Raw genomic sequence first — 9,406 nt, 5'->3', positions numbered from 1 at the left:
TCTCAATTTTCATTTTGGACGTCTTTTATCTCATTTTCTTGCCTAAATACTTTGGCTAGAACTTCATTACAATGTTGAATTGAAATGATAAAGTGGACATTATTGACTTGTTCCTGAATTTAGGGGATAATCTTAGTTTTGCACAATCAAGTATGATGCTAGCCATGGGTTATTAGTTTTTATTTTATTTAAAATTTTATTTCTTTTTGAGAGAGAGAGAGTGAGCAGAGGAGGGGCAGGTGAGGGGAAACAGGACCTGAATCAGACTCAGTGCCGACAGCAGTGAGCCTGGTGTGGAGCTTGAACTCATGGACTATGAGATCATGACCTGAGCTGACATATGCCTAACCAACTGAGCCACCCAGGTGCCCTATAGCTGTGAGTGTTTAAAGACATATTACCTTATTATGTTGAAGAAGTTTCCTTCTTAAATCACATGAATTGATTTTTATGTGCTCAATCATATTTGCATTTATGTAATAAATCTCACTTCACATATAATGTTTTTAGTATGCTCTGCAAGATTTAGTTTGTTATTTTCTTTGAAGATTTTTGTATCTATATTCATAAGGTACATTGTTCTGTAATTTTCTTTTCTTCAATGTCTTTAACTGACAACAATACACTTTTACATATATTATGGAATAACTTCACTTGATAGTAATTCTTATTCCTTTAACACTTGCCTTTAATTGCACCATGATTAATTTACCCCTCAATCTGCATACATATTTGGGTGGACATAATTACTAAGAATTTGGCCTTTGAAATTTGTCAAGACTAAGTTTGTGCATTGAACTTCACCTAACTAGTTCTGGCTATTATTCTAGCCACTTAAATTTACTTGCCTTCCATTCTTTTGATACATATATTAAAAGATTTGCAAAATATCAACTAATTTTTAAACTCTATGAAAGCAAGGCCTGTGTTTACCCTGGTCATTATTACATTGTCCATATCCTAATATATGCCTTGACATATATATCCAATATATGTACATTATTATTATTGTTAATCAATGAATGAATGATTCTGGATCTATTCTGTTTATGAGTATATAATGTTTTTGATATAACACAGGAATATAGTCATTGGAATATGTAATTGACAAATTTACTCCAATATATGTCATTTTACACCAAAAATAATTTTGTCTTATTTTTGAATTATCCCTGAGTTATACAGATTACTCCCAATTTAATTCTGGAAAGACCTATTATGAATGGCACCTTAAAAATGGGGCACCTGGGACTTTGAGTGGGCTTGCTCAAGGTGCAAGTATGCACTTCTAAGCAACATTTCTTTTATGTTTCACACACTTCTTTAATGACTTCACCTAGTGTAATTATTTCAAATACTAACTAAATCCTGAAGACTTTCCAAATTATATCTGTGGCCAGCACTTCTACGCCAAACTTCATGTTTATATAGCAAACTGCCTATATTGAATGTTCATTCTGATAGTGTTATGGGAATGAGTTATGTCCCCCATTATTTGTGAAAATCCTAATCTTCAGTGTAAGTCTGCTCTACAGTGAAATAAATGCACTTTTAGTTTTTCTTTCTTTGTGTTTGTGTTCTTGAGTGAATTTGTGTGTGTAGCAAACTGTGGTGGGAACATATGTATTAGTTTGCTAATGTTGATATAACAAAAAAAAAATGAGTAGCTAAAGCAACAGGAATTTACTTCTCACTGTCCTGGAGGATACGGTTCTGTAAAGATCAAGGTTCCATCAGGGTTGGTTTCTCCTGAGACACCTCTCCTTGGCTTACAGATGGTAAACTTCGGTGTCTTCACATGCTTCACCTCCCCCCATGGTGGATTCCTGTGTCCAAATCTCTTCTATGACACCAGTCATTTTGGATTACTACCCACTCTATTGGCCTCCTTTCAAGTTAATTACTGCTTTAACGATCCTATATTCAAATATTAATTCTAAGGTACTGGAATTAAGTCATCAAAATATGAATGGGGGACATAAGTCAGTCCATAGAACTGTGATTTTTCAATTCTAAAAGTTCAGAACAATGGTCAATGCCTTAAGAGGGCAAAGCTCACTTTTTTCTGTTTTACTGATACATGATTGACAACTGTTGTATATATTTAAGGTGTGCACAGCAACATGTTTACCTATGTATGCATTGCATAATCATGCCCCTAATTAAGATAATTAAACTACCCCTCACCACACATTTATACCTTTTTTCCCTCTCTGTGTGGTGAGAACACACTTATTATTTTAGCACATTTCTTTTTTGTTCCAGAGATAGAGAGAGAGACGGAGACAGAGACAGACAGAGAGAGAGCATGAGCAGGGGAGAAAGGCAGAGGAAGAGAGAGAAACTATTAAGCAGCCTCCATATTCAGCACAAAGCCCAACACGGGGCTTAATCTCATGAACATGGGATCATGACTTGAGGGGAAATCAAGAGTTAGATGCTCAACCAACTGAGCTACTCAGGCGCCCCTTTTAGCACATTTCAAGTATATAACACAGGACTGTTAATTACAGTCGCTGTGTTGTATATCACATCCCCAGAACTTATGAATCGTATAGCTGAAAGCCTATACCCTCATGTGAGTTAGCTTTGACAAGTTCTAAAATTCTTATTTAAGTAAGCAATGCAGGAACAATGTCACAAAGGGTACCTCTCAGGTTAGCCTGTCAGCTCTTACATCCCTTCCAGGCAATTTGAGAAGACAAATTTTACTAAGACAAAGCTGCAGGACATCTGTGTGCACAGCTTCACACAGTCATACGCAGATATACACACAAATACACGTGCTATCTTTCCAACGACCTTTGCTGAAATGCAGTTTAGCATCTGAGTATCATTCAGTCTACTTACAGAAATACAAAATTGCGGAGGACTAGCCCAGGCACCCCAGTCGAAAGGTCCCGAGTAGGGGGTTGGTGTTGGCGCAATATCTATAAGAAAGAAGACAGACAAAGTGATGGTGGTAATACCACACTTTACTAAGATAGTCAGTGTCTTAGATACCATGGGTGGTTAGGTTTTTTCTTTAATGATTACATAATTCAAGGTCCTTGAAGTAAAGACATACTCGGGGAAAGGGTCATTCTTATCAGGACAGTCGTAAATAACAGGAACAAATAAGTCATTACAAGGGAGGGATTCCCTAACAAAAGTCTGTTTTTAAGCATAAGATGAGCTTAAAGAATTTTCTTTGAGGAGATTTACATTTCTTAAGGCCCTTCAGCAGTTATTTATGGGCAAGACGCTTATCCTTCAAGAAGTAAATCTTTGACAGAGGATTGTGTTTACTCCCAACAACAGACAATGAGCTAGAGACAAAAACAAAATAAGGGAAGGCTGGAGTTACTGACGGACCCAAGTTGATTCAAAGCCTAAAAGTATATGCCTCTTTGCAAAGCAACGAGAAAATCATAGACAGGATGAACAGAAGCCTCCTGGGCGGCCCAGGAGGCCAAATGTTGTTTCACAGTCTTTCGACTTGTTCCACAACTTCCCAAATAGTTCACCTGCGCCCCGGAGGCATAGCCATCAATGGTAGCTATGCAGGAGGTTTTTTGGCCTATTGAGGTCCAACACAAAATAGTTTTTCCAATACCACAGATATCATCAGAGCAACTTGCTGGTTTGGGAAAAACAAAAGCAGGACATTACTTGACTTGGTTATTATTTTTTTATTGTTGCTTTGCTTCACTGATCAGGATCTATGGAATTAATTGAGGTTTGAACTAAGAACGCTGAGGAACATTCATACTGTTTTCCACAGTAGCTGTATCCATTAACAGTCCTACTAACAGTGTGGTCCTTTTTCTTCACATCCTCACTGGCTTTTGTTATCTCTAGTCTTTTGGAAATAAAGATTCCAGCAGGTGTGAAATGATATCTTTTGGTTTTTATTTGTAATTTCTGATGACTAGTGGTGTTAAGCCCCTTTTTATGTATCTGGTTTTCCATGTTCATTGTAGCATTATTCACAATAGCCAAAATATGGAAATAGCCTGTGTCTGTTGGATAAAGAAAATGTGGTACAAATATACAAGGAAATATTAGCCATAAAAAATGAAATCCTGCCATTTGAAACAATATGAGTGAAACTGGAGGGTGTTATGCTAAGTGAAATAAGTCATACAGAGAGAAAAACATACTGGATAATGTCATCTACATGTGGAAATGGAAAAAAGAAGAAAGGAAAGAAAGAATGAAGGAAAGAAAGAAGGAAGGAAGGAAGGAAGGAAGGAAGGAAGGAAGGAAAGAAAGAAAGAAAGAAAGAAAGAAAGAAAGAAAGAAAACAGAAGCAGAGAATAGAATGATGGTTGTTAGCAGTTATGGAATGGGCAAATTAGGAGATATTACTCAAAGGGTACAAATTTTTAGTTATTGGATAATTAAGTTCTGAGGATCCAATGAACAGCATGGTAAATATTGTTTTGCTGTTGTTGCTGCTGCTGTTTTTGGTTTCAGGAGTAGATTTCAGTGATTCATCACTTACATATAACACCCAGTGGTCATCACAAGTGCCTTCCTTCACGACCATCACCCATTTAGCCCATCTCCCACCCACTTTCCCTCCAGCAACCCTTGGTTTGTTCTCTATAGTTAAAGTATATACAATGGAGTATTACATGGCAATGAGAAAGAATGAAATCTGGCCATCTGTAGGAAAGTGGATGGACCTTGAGGGTGTCATGCTAAGCGAAATAAGTCAGGCAGAGAAGGACAGATACTGTATGTTTGCATTCATAGGTCTAACAGGAAAACAAGAGAGACCTAATGGAGGACCAGGGGGAGGGGAAGAGGGAAAGAGAGTTGAGGAGAGAGAGGGATGCAAAACTTGAGAGACTATTGAATACTGAAAATGAACTGAGCATTGAAGAGGAAGGGGGAGGAGGGAAAAGAGGTGGTGGTAATGGAGGAGGGCACCTGTGGGGAAGAGCACTGGGTGTTGTATGGAAACCAATTTGACAATAAACTATTTTTTAAAAAAGTCTCTTTCATAATTTACCTTGCTCTCTCCTTTTTTTTCTTTCTGCCATGTTCATCTGTTCTGTTTCTTAAATTCCACTATAATTGAAATCATATAGTATTTGTCCTTCTCTGACTGACTTATTTCTCTTAGCATAATACAGTCTAGCACCATCCATGCATTAATTGCAAATGGCAAGATTTCATTCTTTCTGATGGCTGAAAATATTCCTGTTTGTATGTATGTATATATATTATATATCTATGTGTATATACAGCTTAAAGTCCAGAATCGTGATGCCTCCATCTTTGCTTTTCTTTTTCAAGTTTGCTTTGACTATTTAGGGTCTTTTGTGGTACTATAGGTTTGTTTTAGCTCTGTTAAAAATGCTATTAGTATTTTGATAGGGATTTCATTAAAAGTGTAGATTACTTTGGGTAATATAGACTTTAAAATATTTGCACATCGATTCAAGATGTATTACAAAGCTGTAATCATTAAGACAGTATGGTATGGCACAAAACTGACACCCAGATCAGTGGAACAGAATTGAGAGCCCAGAAATGGACTCACAAATATAAGGCCAACTAATCTTTGACAAAGCAAGAAAGAATATCCAGTGGAATAACGACAGTTTCTTCAGAAGATGTGTGGGAAGACTGGACAGCAATATGAAGAAAAATAAACCTGGACCACTTTCTTACACCATGGACAAAAATAAACTCAAAATGGATGAAAGAACTAAACGTAGGCAGGAAACCATCAAAATCTTCAAGGAGAAATCAAGCAAAAACCTCTATGACCTTGGCTTTAGCAACTTCTTACTCAACACATCTCTCGAGGCAAGGGGAACAAAAGCAAACATGAACTATTGGGACTTCATCAAAATAAAGCTTCTGCACAACGAAGGAAACAATCAACAAAGCTAAAAGGCAACCGACAGAATGGGGAAAGATATTTGTAAATGACCTATCAGGTAAAGGGTTAGTATCCAAAATCTATAAAGAATTTATCAAACTCAAAACCTGAAAAACCAAATAACCCAGTGAAGAAATGGGCAAAGACATGAATAGACGCTTTCAAAAAAGACATCCAGATGGCAAATAGACACACCATAAAATGCTCAACATCACTCATCATCAGGGAAATACAAATTAAACTCACAATGAGATACCACCTTATTCCAGTCAGGATGGCTAAAGTTAACAACTCAGGCAATGGCGGATGTTGGCAAGGATGTGGAGAAAGAGGCTCTCTTTTGCACTGCAGGTTGGAATGTAAAATGGTGCAGCCACTCTGGAAAACAGTTTGGAGTTTCCTCAAAAAATTAAACCTAGAACTACCTTGTGACCAAGCAATTGCACCACTAGGTATTTATCCAAGGGATACAGGTGTGCTGTCTCAAAGGGACACATGCACCCCAATGTTTATAGCAGCACTATTGACAATAGCCAAAGTAAAGAAAGAGCCCAAATGTCCATCGGTTGATGAGTGGATAAAGAAGATGTGGTGTATATATATATACATACAATGAAGTATTAGTTGGTGATCAAAAAGAATGAAATCTTTCCATTTGCAACTATGTGGATGGAACTAGAGTGTATTATGCTAAGCGATATTAGTCAGCCAGAGAAAGACAAGTATCATATGACTTCATTCATATGAGGAGTTTAAGATACAAAACAGATGAACATGAGGAAAGGGAAGAAAAAATAATTTAAAAATGGCATGGGGCACCAAACATAAAAGACCCTTAAATATGGAGAACAAACAGGATTCCTAGAGGGGTTGTGGGAGAGGGGAATGGGCTAAATGGGTAAGGGGCATTAAGGAATCTTCTTCTGAAATCATTGTTGCACTATGTGGTAACTAACTTGGATGTAAATTTTAAAAATATTTATTATTAATATGTAAATCATAATATAATTATGTATAATGAAAAAAGTATATAAAATTTAAAAAATATGTGTATCTCCAGTCCATGAGCATGGAATGATTTTCCATTTCTTTATTTCATTTAACTTAAGTTTATTTTATAAGTGTTTTATAGATTTCAGAATACAGGTCTTTAACTTCACTGGTTAGGTTTATTACTGGGTATTTTAAGGTTTTTGGTTGTGTGTGTGTTTCTTTGTGTTGAGAAACTCAGTTGAGTCTTCTGCTCTTGAGAGTAGTGACTTTATAGGAAGAGGTCCTGTCACGTCCTGCAGTGCGTTGTCACCTGCTCACTGGAGCCAGCCTTTTCAGGAGAGTGTCCTATCTGTGCTGTTCTCGTGTCTGAGTCACTTTTCTTCTGAGTGTGGTCATCTGCACTGACTCGCTGACTTCTGTGGTTCTTGCTAGCTCTCTGTTGTGTTATAAAACCCAGCCAGACCAGCTCGAAGGACGCATGTCTGCCAGGGAACTTGGGAGTAGCATGTGGTCTTAGCAAAATTTGTGTTTAGCCACTAGTCCTACGCTGGATCCCCTGAAGCACTACAGCAGCTGGGGACTACACTGGGGGGCAGCGGGCGTGTGTGAGGCTGAGCTCAGTGTGCATGACAGGTGGGCATGACTGGGTCTGGTTTGTGATGTGCCTAGGCACATGGGCATTTGGAGATTTAACAAAACGTGACACGAGACCTGGACTCAGGATACAAGTGTCTGTGCAACCAGACCTTCCCACAGGTGGCTCTGTGTGTATACTGGTGGGCAGGGGGGAGAAATGACATCTGCCATTTCCCTACTTTTTAAGGAAATCCTCCAAAATGCTCTGGAAGCAGTATGAACAGATCGGTCTCTCATTTCTCATTAGTGCCCAGCATTGAGTACTCTGCTGTTTTTTATACTGCCTCTCTGCACAGGTTGCTGTATCTTTTTTTTAATTTTTTAATATCTTTATTTTATTTTGAGAAACAGAGACAGAAAGTGAGTGGGAGAGGGTCAGAGAGAGAGGGAGATACAGAATTTGAAGCAGGCTCCAGGCTCTGAGCTGTCAGCACAGAGCGCAACGCGGGGCTTGAACCCACAGACTGTGAGATCGTGACCTGAGCTGAAGTCGGACGCTTAACTGACTGAGCCACCCAGGCCCCCCACAGGCTGCTGTATCCTAAAGAGTTGTGATCCAGATATTACTTGCTTTCCTGGATTGTCCAGTGCTGAGTCAGTTGACTTTTAATGCTCCAGGCTCCAAGTCCCACTGGTTTTAAAAACTCACAAAATCTATCCCCTTTGGATGTTAAAGATAAGTATTGCGGAGATTAGACTTCCCCATGTGAGCTTCCTGATGAGGCCCTATCTCTGTGCTCTCAGCATGCACAGCTCCCGCCCTCCCTCCTACATGCAACCTCTCCTTGGCTATCTGGCCTTTTTGCCTTTCAAGAATATATAGTTTTAAGATTCATTTTTTAAAGTTTATTTATTGTGAGAAAGAGAGAGCAAAAGTGGGACAGGGCAGAGAGAGAGAGGAGAGAGGTCCCAAGCGGGCTCTGCACTATGCAGAGCTCTACATGTGCTTGATCTCAGGAACTGTGAGATCAGGATCTGAGCCCAAGTTGAGTTGAACACTAAATGCTTAAGTCACCCAGGTGCCCATGGGACTTTCAGATTCAGCATATCTGTATTTAGCTGTGGGGTTTGTTGGGTCAGTCTTGGGGTCCCGTTGGCTTATTGACTGCGATGTGGATGATATCTAGTTGAAACCATGGCATGTGCTGAGGTCAAGGTCCTCCTACTTTGCCATCTTCCCAAGCTCTCCTCATCAGGTTGTATTCTTTAAATAAGTACAATTTTTTTTCAACTCTAACTAACTAACTAACTAACTTACTAACTAACTAAATATAGTTTTTAAAATAGGTGAGACTGCTGATCTCTGGTCCAGGGAGAGGTATGGGGACTCCACATTCTACAGCTAGCTCTGTGTCATTCTTATAGAGAACCTTTTCACCAACATATATTCCAATAAAGCACCGCCCATGAGCATCACCACAGGCACGATATGCTTTAAGAACTCAGACACTTTACTGTTGGGGACTGTAGATCCACTATCCAGAATAAAAGTTTGAATTAACATCTTTTTTTAAAAATATAACACAATTTTTTTAACATATGCAATTATTTTCCGTCATTTACAATACAGTAGTTACAATGACACTCCAAACAGAAAAGCAAAGTAAAAAATCAAAACCCCAACTTCTATTTCATGTAATTAGACTTATACAGAAATTAGAAGGTTAAGTAACAACTATTTAATCACCTAATTTCACAGCTATCTGAAGTGGCGATCCTTATATAGCAGCTTATCTATGATACATTCAAGATACATGATACAATTTATTACTTGCCCATAAGCTGAAACACAGCCTGCTTAATACCTTTCCTTAAATTCCACCTCTATACTACAATATACTTGAGGTCCATGCAAAAATGTAGCTACCTTTTATATAGGAAATGAATGATTAAGTCTTT

This window comes from Suricata suricatta, chromosome 6 (genome assembly GCF_006229205.1).
Source record: "Suricata suricatta isolate VVHF042 chromosome 6, meerkat_22Aug2017_6uvM2_HiC, whole genome shotgun sequence".
In the NCBI taxonomy this organism is placed as follows: domain Eukaryota; kingdom Metazoa; phylum Chordata; class Mammalia; order Carnivora; family Herpestidae; genus Suricata; species Suricata suricatta.
The sequence above is the reverse complement of the archived record's forward strand: the minus strand, read 5'-3'. Positions refer to the sequence as shown.